The sequence below is a fragment of the Saccopteryx bilineata genome, chromosome 3, assembly GCF_036850765.1.
Source record: "Saccopteryx bilineata isolate mSacBil1 chromosome 3, mSacBil1_pri_phased_curated, whole genome shotgun sequence".
In the NCBI taxonomy this organism is placed as follows: Eukaryota; Metazoa; Chordata; class Mammalia; order Chiroptera; family Emballonuridae; genus Saccopteryx; species Saccopteryx bilineata.
In genome coordinates this window covers 294,712,114-294,723,306 of record NC_089492.1, presented here as the reverse complement: position 1 = coordinate 294,723,306, position 11,193 = coordinate 294,712,114, and the positions used below count along the sequence as shown (strand labels likewise).

Below are 11,193 nucleotides of genomic sequence, written 5' to 3'. Positions count from 1 at the left end.
TGTATGGTCAGATATTGTTCCATTGTATGGATAAAACCACAATAGATTTTTTATCCATTCAGCTCTTTAGTGGATAGTTGAGTTGTTGCCAGATTTGGGCTGTTACCAATAAAGCTGCTGTATAGATAGATCTGTGTACATGGTATCACTGACTAACATTCCCTTGTATGGATTCACTGAAGTTGACCCATTCATGTACTGAAGAACGTCTTGGTTGCTTCCAAGTTTTATTTCTGAATAAGACTTCAATATTCATATGTAAGTTTTATCTGGACATAAGTTTTCAATTTGTTTGGAGCATGATGTGTTGGGTCATAGTAAAAAGTATGTGTAGTTTGGTAAGAAACTATCTTCCAAAGAGGTTGTACCACTTTGTGTTCTCACCAGCACTGAATGAGAGTTTGTTTCTGTTTCTGTTGCCCTTTATCAGCATTTAATGTTCAGTGTTTTGAATATTAGCCATTAAAATAGGGGTATAGTGGTATGTTTTACCACTGTTGCTTTAATTTGCAGTTCCCTAGTGACAGGTGAATATCTTTTTATATATCTAAATTTTCTTTTTCCATTGATTTGAGAGAGGGTGGAAGGGAGAGAGAGAGAGGAGGCATCAACTTGCTGTTTCACTTAGCTGTTCCATGTGGTTGTGCACTCATTGGCTACTTTCGTACATGCGCTAACCACTGACTAGGAGTCGAACCTGCAACCTGGGTTCACCAGGACGACTCTCTATCCGCTGAGCACCACAACTGGGACCTCTTTTCAAGTTTTAACTATCTTTTACACAATACAGGTTTTTACTTTAATCAAGGCCATATTACCTAGTTTTGTTATGTTTTTTTATTTTTTATTTTTTTATTTTTTTTTTTTTATTTTTTTATTTTTTTTTTTTTTTTTTTTTTAGTGAGAGAGACAAACAGATAGGGACAGAACAGACAGGAAGGGAGAGAGATGAGAAGCATCAATTCTTCACTGTGGCACCTTAGTTGTTCATTGATTGCTTTCTCATATGTGCCTTGACCAGGAGGCTACAGCAGAGCTAGTGAGCCCTTGCTCAAGCCAGCGACCTTGGGCTTCAAGCCAGTGACCATGAGGTCATATCTATGATCCCATGCGCAGGCTAGTGACCCCGCACTCAAGCTGGTGAGCCTGCGCTTAAGCCAGTGACCTTGGGGTCTCAAACCTGGGTCCTCAGTGTCCCAGGCTGACGCTTGTATCTACTGTGCCATCTCCTGGTCAGGCCATATTACCCAGTTTTTCTTTCATGGATTGTGCTTTTGGTGTAATAGTGAAAAAGTCATTGCCAAATATGAGGTCCTACATTTTCTTTTGTTATTTTGCAGGTATATTATAGTTCTGTGTTTTGCATCTATTTCTGTTATCCATTTTGAAAAAGTATTTATGAAAGGTGTAAGATCTGAGTCTAGATCATTCTTTATTTATTTATTTATTTATTTTTGGTGGCAGAGACAGAGAGTCAGAGAAGGGGACATTTAGGGACAGACAGACAGGAAGAGAGAGAGATGAGAAACATCAATTATTTGTTGTGGCTCCTTAGTTATTCATTGATTGCTTTCTCATATGTGCCTTGACCGGGGCGCTGCAGCAGACCCAGTGATCCCTTGCTCCAGCCAGTGATCTTGAGCTCAAGCTGGTGTGTCTTGCTCAAGCCAGATGAGCCCGCACTCAAGCTGGCGACCTCGGGGTCTCGAACCTGGGTCCTCCATATCCCAGTCCGATGCTCTATCCACTGTGCCACCGCCTGGTCAAGCTAGATGATTCTTTTATTTATTTTTATTTTTTATTTTTTTAACTTTATTTAGTTTTAGTTTTTTTAGAGAGAGAGAGAGAGAGAGAAAAGGGGGAGGAGCAGAAAGCATCAACTCCCATATGTGCCTTGACCAGGCAAGCCCAGGGTTTTGTTTGTTTTTTTTGTTGTTGTTGTTGTTTTTGTTTTTGTTCTTTTGTATTTTTCTGAAGCTGGAAACGGGGAGAGACGGTCAGACAGACTCCCGCATGCGCCCGACCGGGATCCACCCGGCACTGGGCGACGCTCTGCCCACCAGGGATGATGCTCTGCCCCTCCGGGGCGTCGCTCTGCCCCTCCGGGGCGTCGCTCTGCCGCGACCAGAGCCACTCTAGCGCCTGGGGCAGAGGCCAAGGAGCCATCCCCAGCGCCCGGGCCATCTTTGCTCCAATGGAGCCTTGGCTGCGGGAGGGGAAGAGAGAGACAGAGAGGAAGGGGGGGGATAGAGAAGCAAATGGGCGCTTCTCCTATGTGCCCTGGCCGGGACTCGAACCCGGGTCCCCCGCACGCCAGGCCGACGCTCTACTGCTGAGCCAACCGGCCAGGGCCTGTTGTTGTTTTTTTTTACAGAGACAGAGAGTCAGAGAGAGGGATAGACAGGGACAGACAGACAGGAATGGAGAGATGAGAAGCATCAATCATTAGTTTTTCGTTGCGTGTGCAACACCTTAGCTGTTCATTGATTGCTTTCTCATATCTGCTTTGACTGCGGGCCTTCAGCAGACTGAGTAACCCCTTGCTCGAGCCAGTGACCTTGGGTTCAAGCCAGTGAACTTTTGCTCTAATCAGATGAGCCTGTGCTCAAGTTGGAGACCTCAGGGTCTCGAACCTGGTTCTTCTGCATCCCAGTCCGACTCTGTATCCACTGTGCCACCGCCTGGTCAGGCAAGCCCACGGTTTTGAACCTGCAACCTCAGCATTCCCAGGTCAACAACACTTTATCCACTGTTCCACCACAGGTCAGGCGCTAGATAATTCTTTTAAATGTGAGGATGTCCGGTACTTCTGGCATCATTTGTTGAAAAGACCACCCTCTCTCCATTGAATTGCCTTTGCTCCTTTGTGAAAGTTCAGTTGACTGCATACATGTGGATATATTTGTAGACGTTGCTCTAAATTTTTTCCATCTATTGAGGTGATTATTGTGTGGATATGATTTTGTTTTATTTTCAAACACTTATTTTTTGGATTTTTAGTGAGAGAGGGAGAGAGAGAGAGAGAGAGGGAGAGAGAGAGAGGAACATCAACCTGTTCCTGTATGTGCCCTGTCCAGGGATCAAACCAGCAACCTCTGCACTTCTGGATTATGTTCCAGCCAACCGAACCATGAGGCCAGGGCTGTAGCAGTCTTTATATAATCTAGATACTAACCACTTATGGAATATATGATTTATATGTGCTTTCATCTATCCAGTAAGATGCCTGTTCACTATCTTGATTGTATTCTTTTTTTTTTTTTTTTTAAGTGAGAGGAGAGGAGATAGACTCCCACATGTGCCCTGTTTGGGATCCACCTGGCAACCCCTGTCTAGGGCCGATGCTCGAATCAACTGAGCTGTTCTCAGAGCCTGGGACCAACTCTCAACCAGAGCCACTGGCTGCGTGAGGGGAAGAGAGAGAGAAGTGGGAGAGGGAGGTGAAGAGAAGAAGGTGGTCACTTCTCATGTGTCTTCTGACCAGGGATCGAACCCGAGACGACCTCATGCTGGGCCGATGCTCTAGTTGCTGAGCCAACCAGCCAGAGCCTGATTGTATTCTTTAATGCACAGAAGTTTGTAATTTGATGTATTTCAGTATATCTATTTTTGCTTTTGTTTTCTGTGCTTTTTGTTTCAATGCCAAGAAGTTTGTTGTTGAGAAGTTTGTCCTTCCCCCATTGCATTTCTCTTGGCACTGTTGTCAATTATTTGATTAAATATGCTGCCTGTCATTTCTGTGTGACTTGTTCTATTTTAGTGGTCTATATGTTTGTCTTTAGGGCAGTACCATGGTGTTTTGATATATAGGATTATGAAGATACTGTGTTGGTACAGTTTTTTTTTTCTTTTCTTTTTTGCATTTTTCTGAAGCTGAAAACGGGGAGAGACAGTCAGACAGACTCCCGCATGCGCCCCACCGGGATCCACCCGGCACGCCCACCAGGGGCGAAGCTCTGCCCATCAGGGGGCGATGCCCTGCCCCTCCGGGGCGTCGCTCTGCCACGACCAGAGCCACTCTAGCGCCTGGGGCAGAGGCCAAGGAGCCATCCCCAGCGCCCGGGCCATCTTTGCTCCAATGGAGCCTTGGCTGTGGGAGGGGAAGAGAGAGACAGAGAGGAAGGAGGGGGGGTGGAGAAGCAAATGGGCGCTTTTCCTATGTGCCTTGGCCGGGAATTGAACCCGGGTCCCCCGCACGCCAGGCCGACGCTCTACCGCTAAGCCAACCGGCCAGGGCCTGTTGGTACAGTTTTTGAATCCCTGGATTGTCGCTGGTCATTTTCCTTTTGGGGGCAGGTGATTAAGTCAATACCCCCAACCACTGTCCTTATCAGGGACTCACACTCTGGACTGCTATACACTATCCCTCACATCCAAGAGCCAGGTTGGGACACCCCTTATGCCCCCGAGACCTTGAAATTATTTAAATGAGTCTATTGGCAGGGAGCGTGGGTGACCCTGGGCCACCTCCTCTACATAGGGTTCCCCCTACATCTGCAGGTTACTTGCAATGTCTGCCTCTACAACCCGCTGTGTGGCCCTGGCTAATACCCCATCCTCATTCCGAACCCTCGTCTCTATCCAAGTGTCATCATGTAGCGTCCCACCGTCAAGAATATTTAAGGCCACCTGACCAGGCGGTGGCGCAGTGAATAGAGCGTCGGACTAGGATGTGGAAGACACAGGTTCGAGACCTCGAGGTTTCCAGCTTGAGGGCGGCCTCATCTGGTTTGAGCAAAAGCTCACCAGCTTGAGCCCAAGGTCGCTGGCTCGAGCAAGGCGTCACTCGGTCTGCTGAAGGCCCACAGTCAAGGCACATATGAGAAAGCAATCAATGAACAACTAAGGTGTCGCAATGAAAAACTGATGATTGATGCTTCTCATCTCTCTCCATTCCTGTCTGTCTGTTCCTATCTGTCCCTCTCTCTGACTCTCTGTCTCTGTAAAAAAATAAATAAATAAAAATAAATAAAATAAAATAAAATAAAAAAGACCAAAAAAAATCTCCACATCCTTTGGGCAATCAGTTATGTTGTATACCCATCACCCAAAGTCAAATCATCTTCTATCACCCTATATTTAGTTTCTCTTTAAACCCTTTCCTTTCCCCTACACCCCCTTCCCTTTCCACCCTTCCCTTCCCCCCGGTAACCACTGCACTCTTATCTATGTCCATGAGTCTCAGTTTTGTGTCCCACCTATGTATGGAATCATACAGTTCTTAGCTTTCTCTTACTTATTTCCCTCAGTATAATGTTATCAATGTCTATCTATGTTGTTATAAATGATCCTATGTCATCATTTTTTTAAATTAATTTTAATGGGGTGACATTGATAAATCAGGGTACATATGTTCAGAGAGAACATCCATCTCCAGGTTATTTTGACATTTGATTATGCTGCATTCCCATCACCCAAAGTCAAATTGTCTTCCATCACCTAACTGGTTTTCTTATGTCATCATTTCTTATGACTGAGTAGTATTCCATTGTATATATGTACCACATCTTCTTTATCCAATCCTCTATTGAAGGACATTTTGGCTGTTTCCATGTCTTGGCCACTGTGAACAATGCTGCGATGAACATGGGGGTGCATGTGTCTTTATGTACCCATGTTTTCAAGTTTTGTGGGTATATACCCAGCAGAGGGATTGCTGGGTCATATGGTAGTTCTATTCTTAATTTTTTGAGGAACCACCATACTTTCTTCCATAATGGTTGTACTACTTTACATTCCCACCAACAGTGAATGAGGATTCCTTTTTCTCCACAGCCTCTCCAACACTACCTGTCTTGTTGATAATAGCTAATCTAACACATGTGAGGTGGTATCTCATTGTAGTTTTGATTTGCATTTCTCGAATAGTTAGTGATGATGAGCATTTTTCATTGCTGCCAAGTCTTTAAATGTTCTCTTTTTGTCTGCAAGCAGTGAAAGAACCATGTTTTCAAGTCTGAAAAATGAGTCACAGTTTTGGAGACTAAAGACTGAGTGTGGCCATGGATCCAGGACTGCCACTGGCTCACCTCCATTCTCTGGCTTTTCAGACTTCACACTCTTAAATTTCACTGAGATCTGAACTTTTATGTGTCACCCTTGTTTTCCTAGAACTTTTCTGCTACTTCCTTTGAATAACACTGTAGTCATTATTAATACCTTTCAGCAATTTTCATTCACAAGTGTTTAGGTGAAAAACATCACTCCTTTTGAAGACATCCCTGCTGCAGTTTCAGGTGAAATACTAAATCACTTCCCAGTGAGATGAGACCATGAAATCCCATAGTTTTGTCTTGGGGACAAGGCACTCCTTTTATACACGCCAAGAGCACAATTATTCCAGCAGTAAGTTGCATGTGATAAGTCATAGTCTTCTCATATGGGTTTCAAATTCTTAAAATTTTGAATTAAACAAAAATCTCTGACCTGGACGTTGGCTCAGCAGTAGAGCGTCAGCCCGGCGTGTGGAAGTCCCTCGTTCGATTCCCAGTCAGGGAACACAGGAGAAGCGCCCATTTGCTTCTTTACCTTTCCTCTTCTCCTTTCTCTTTATCTCTCTCTTCCTCTCCCACAGCCAAGGCTCCATTGGAGCAAAGTTGGCCCTGGGCACTGAGGATGGCTCCCTGGCCTCCACCTCAGGCACTGGAATAGCTCTGGTTGCAATGGAGCAATGGCCCAGATGGGCAAAGAATCGCCTCCTGGTGGACATCCTGGGTGGATCCAGGTTGGGTGTATGGGAGTCTGTCTCTGTCTCCCCACTTCTCACTTCAGAAAAATACAAAAAAAAAAAATTCTCTGATATTAAGTAGTAAGTCTCTGAAGAAATGTAGTTTTCAGTGGGTTCAAATACAATAACTGACATACAGTAAGGAAAGTCGTTTCTCTGGGAACTGGAGGCATAGTGTCAGCTTTTTACGTACTTCTCTGTCTCCTGTCATCCTCATCCTCCCCACCAGGCCTTCCTTTGAAGTCTCTTCTCTTCTTGGGCCAGATACCCAGAAAGCTTTGAAAACTGACTCCAGATCATGTGTATTTGAAAGGCCACAAAATAGCTGACTGCTGTGAGTGAACTTGGCATCATTGTGACATAGTGGTCCCCTTGGATGTGTAGCTTGGTCTGATATAACAGACCCCTGTCCTTTCTCTGACTTTCTGGAGTGCTTTCCAATAAATTTGGGTATGTGCCCCCCCCCCTTTTTTTTGGTGACAGACAGGAAGGGAGATAAGAAGCATCAATTCTTTGTTGTGGCACCTTAGTTGTTCACTGATTGCTTTCTCATATGTGCCTTGACCAGGGGGCTATGGCAGAGTGAGTGTCCCCTTGCTCAAACCAGATGAACCCTGGCTCCAGCTGGAGACCTCGGGGTTTCGAACCTTACTCCTCAGGGTCCCAGTCTGACGCTCTATCCACTGTGCCACCACCTAGTCAGGCTGGGAATGTGCCTTTTAAGATAAGGTGGCCAACATTTTTACAGTGAAAAGGAGGACAAAAATAAATAGAAGAAAACAATATCGTAAATAAAAGAAACATTTTATTCATTGCAACAATAATACACTATAATAGATCAATGCATAATAAAAGTAATATTTTATATTGTAATTATGCTTACATGACTATTAATTTTTAATAATAACTGTAAGAAAAAAGTATTTATTTAGATACATCACATCACATGTAATGGACCGACTGCATCGATCAAATACGGACATTTACAGATTAGTCTTCACAGTATCAAAAAGGACATGTAGGAGGACACTTTTCGAGGGATAACGGAAGTTACAAAAGAAGGACTGTACTCCCTAAAAGAGGACGATTGGTCAACTTATTTTAGAGCAAGCATCCACGCTGTTTTCGTAGCCCTGTTATTCTCATCACCAGTGCCCCTGACCACTTCACTGGGCCTTGATCGGCCATGAGCGGACTGACTTAGGAACCGAGACAGGACAGAGGGGGGCGGTGGCAGAAACTACTATACCCAGGAGTCTTTACGGTTCGCGGCGGCGTATGGGGGCGAAACTTAGCCAATGAAGGTTTAGAAGATGCGCGTGTTTTGTGCGCGCTCAGCGTATGGGGCGGGACTTCCGTCGTATTTCCGGGTTCTGACGATGGTCAGGAAGTTCCTGTAGAGACTCCATCCCTCCCACATGGAGGCAACTCTGAGGACTGGTGGGGCCACGTCGTTGTACCAGGCTGATGTGAGTGCTGCTTCCCCCCCACCCCCAACTCCTCACCTCCGCCTCACCGCCCGGTTCTCACCTCAAAGTCAGAGCCCGGATGGAGAGACGCCGCCCCCGATCCCTGCGAGGTGGAGGCTGAGTTCCCTCAGGGGCGGCCCGAATTCTGGGAGGAACCGGGGTCTACTGCTGAGGGAACCGGGACGGGGAGTGTCTCCCCTTTGAAGATCTGAGCGGCCGGAGACCATGGCGGTTGTGAAGGAAGCACGGTGCGGAGAAGCAGGCCGTGAGGCCTCACAGAGGGTGTGCAGTGGATGGAGCGTAGGACCCAGGTTGGAGACCCCGAGGTCGCAGGCTTGAGCAAGGGGTCACTCGCTCTGCTGTAGCCCCCCAGGGTCAAAGCACATATAAGATAGCGATCAGTGAACAACTAAGGTGCCGCAACGAAGAATTGATGCTTCTCATCTCCCTTCCTGTCTGTCTGTCCCTCTCTGCCCCTCTCTCTGACTCTGTCTGGTCTCTGTCAAAAAACTTAAAAACAAGAAAAAACCAAGTCGTGAGGTGGACGTTTAAAGTGAGTCAAAGCAAGACGTGGAATTAAGGCACGTGACTTTGACCCCCGGGGTAACTACGGTGAGGGCAGGTTTATTGAGATAAACACAAACGAACAGCTTCTCTATCTAAATCTGCCCATACAGTGTACATTTAGAAATGAACCTGTTTGGCCTGCCCTGCAGTGGTGCAGTGGATAAAACCCCGACCTTGAATGCTGAGGTCACTGGTTTGAGGACTGGTGAAGGCACCTAGCACAAGCAATCGATGACCAACTAAAGTGAGGCAGCCATGACTTGATACTTCTCGCTCCCTGGCCTCTCTCTCTCCTTTTCTGTAAAACCAATGTCTTTAAAAATAAAAAAGAAAGGAACCTATTCAATAAGGTCAATTTATGCAAACACTTCAGGATTGGTTTGCCATTCATTTACTTCTAGGTATTTGCGTCCAGTGTAGTTTTAGGTAAGAAGACTTTGAAATCTTAAAAAGCAGTAAAAATAAAGACTGCGATTTCAAAATCATAACAATTCATTTGCATTGAAAATATGTACAAACTGTTGACCCAGCGAATTTAATAGCTGATCGTTGTATGTACTGCTTACATTTGATAACCAATTTGAGCCCAATGGAGTTGGAAGCATTCTGACCCCCATGAGCATTTTTTTGTTGTTGTTGTTGTTGTTGTTGTTGTTTTACAGAGACAGAGAGAGGTATAGATAGGGACAGACAGACAGGAACGGAGAGAGATGAGAAGCATCAATGATTAATTTTTCGTTGCGACACCTTAGTTGTTCATTGATTGCTTTCTCATATGTGCCTTGACCGTGAGCCTTCAGCAGACCGAGTAACCCCTTGCTCAAACCAGATGAGCCCGCGCTCAAGCTGGCCACCTCGGGGTCTCGAACCTGGGTCCTCCGCATCCCAGTCTGATGCTCTATCCATTGTGCCACCGCATGGTCAGGCCCCTATGAGCATTTTATTTTCCCTGAGTCCTTCTGCAGAGTCGCCCAGCTGTTGAGAGGCAGCACTGCTGTCTGAGCTGCTGAGCTCAGATCATCATACTCAGATCACTTTGATCCAGGGCAGGGCTGGGGTGATGTTCCAGCTCAGCTGGTGGGATCCTACCATGGTTACCTCTTTCTCCTGGCCTTCCTCTACCCACAGGGTCCTGTGGCAGTGGCAGAAATGCTCACAGACCCCGCACAGGTGAGTAGAGTCTGTCCACAATCACCCATCACAGTTACCACGCCAGTGGTTTTGGCACCTTGCCATATGTCCCCTCGGGGCATGGTAGTGTCCCGGAGTTTTTCCTGTCCTTCTCACACTCTTGAGTCTGAAGACCATGTGTTTTCAACAGGCCCAGGATTCTGTGTCTAGTTCCGGGCTGTACGGAGCAGTTCCCATTTTGACAACTGACGTTGTAAAATGTGGCAGGAAGTCCTGGACATAGGATTTAGAGCAGGGGTCCCCAAACTACGGCCCGCGGGCCGCATGCGGCCCCCTGAGGCCATTTATCCGGCCCCCGCCGCACTTCTGGAAGGGACACCTCTTTCATTGGTAGTCAGTGAGAGGAGCATAGTTCCCATTGAAATACTGGTCAGTTTGTTGATTTAAATTTACTTGTTCTTTATTTTAAGTATTGTATTTGTTCCTGTTTTGTTTTTTTACTTTAAAATAAGATACGTGCAGTGTGCATAGGGATTTGTTCATAGTTTTTTTTATAGTCCGGCCCTCCAACGGTCTGAGAGACAGTGAACTGGCCCCCTGTGTAAAAAGTTTGGGGACCCCTGATTTAGAGTGTTCAAATGCTAGGAGATGAGGTTTAGCTGGGATGGTAAAGAAATTGTAGTTCTCTGTTATATCCAGTGGAAATGGGAGCTACATAGGGGCTTAGAAGGGGGAGTGCACAGGTATCAGGCGTTGAATGACAGCCTGAAGACCTGGGCCTCTAATCTGAGGTTGGTGGGAAACTTAAAATCAGGAGAAGAAGGTGCCATGACCCAGATTTCATAGGCTCTCCCCTCTGACTGCAGAGTGGATGACACACTGGGGGTGATTGGAATGAAGTCAAGGAGACCGGGCAGAAATTTCTTTCAACAGTGCAGTTGAAACACAGGGCAGTGGCTACACAAGGGTGGTGACTATGGAGGTGGGGCGGTGGTTGGTCCGTGGATGTGTTTTGAAGTAGATCCACCAGATTGTATGATGTGGAAGATGAGGGAGAAGAGGAAATGGGATGGAAGGAAGAACCAGGGGTGACCCCAGGTTTGACCTTGTTTGGAGGGAAGGATTCTCCATCTGCTAAAATGGGGGAAGTCTGCTGGATGAAGGGTTTTCAGATGGAACATTTTTGTGGAAACTGCAACGGGAAGTGTCAGCAGGCACTTTTACATAAAAGATGCCGAGAATGGATGCCGATTAGAGACAGCCACAACATAGCGGTTGGTGTGTGGCTCAGGACAAAGT

The 11,193-nt window shown here is 46.1% G+C and overlaps 1 protein-coding gene across 9 annotated transcripts in view; it reads left to right on the top strand.

Moving 5' to 3' along the window:
• Nucleotides 1-11,193, top strand: part of LOC136331825 (zinc finger protein 548-like) — a 50,979-nt gene that overhangs the window by 14,544 nt on the left and 25,242 nt on the right. For 4 of the 9 annotated variants that reach the window (XR_010730546.1, XR_010730545.1, XM_066270872.1 and 1 more), the window contains exons 1-2: nucleotides 8,106-8,196; nucleotides 9,892-9,933. The exons of 1 other annotated variant lie outside the window; for it this stretch is intronic. The gene's annotated coding sequence lies outside the window, so the exon portion shown is untranslated. Of the gene's footprint in view, nucleotides 1-8,105; nucleotides 8,197-9,891; nucleotides 9,934-11,193 lie in introns of those variants that run through there. 4 more of the 9 variants (XM_066270873.1, XM_066270869.1, XM_066270865.1 and 1 more) reach the window with 3 other exon arrangements.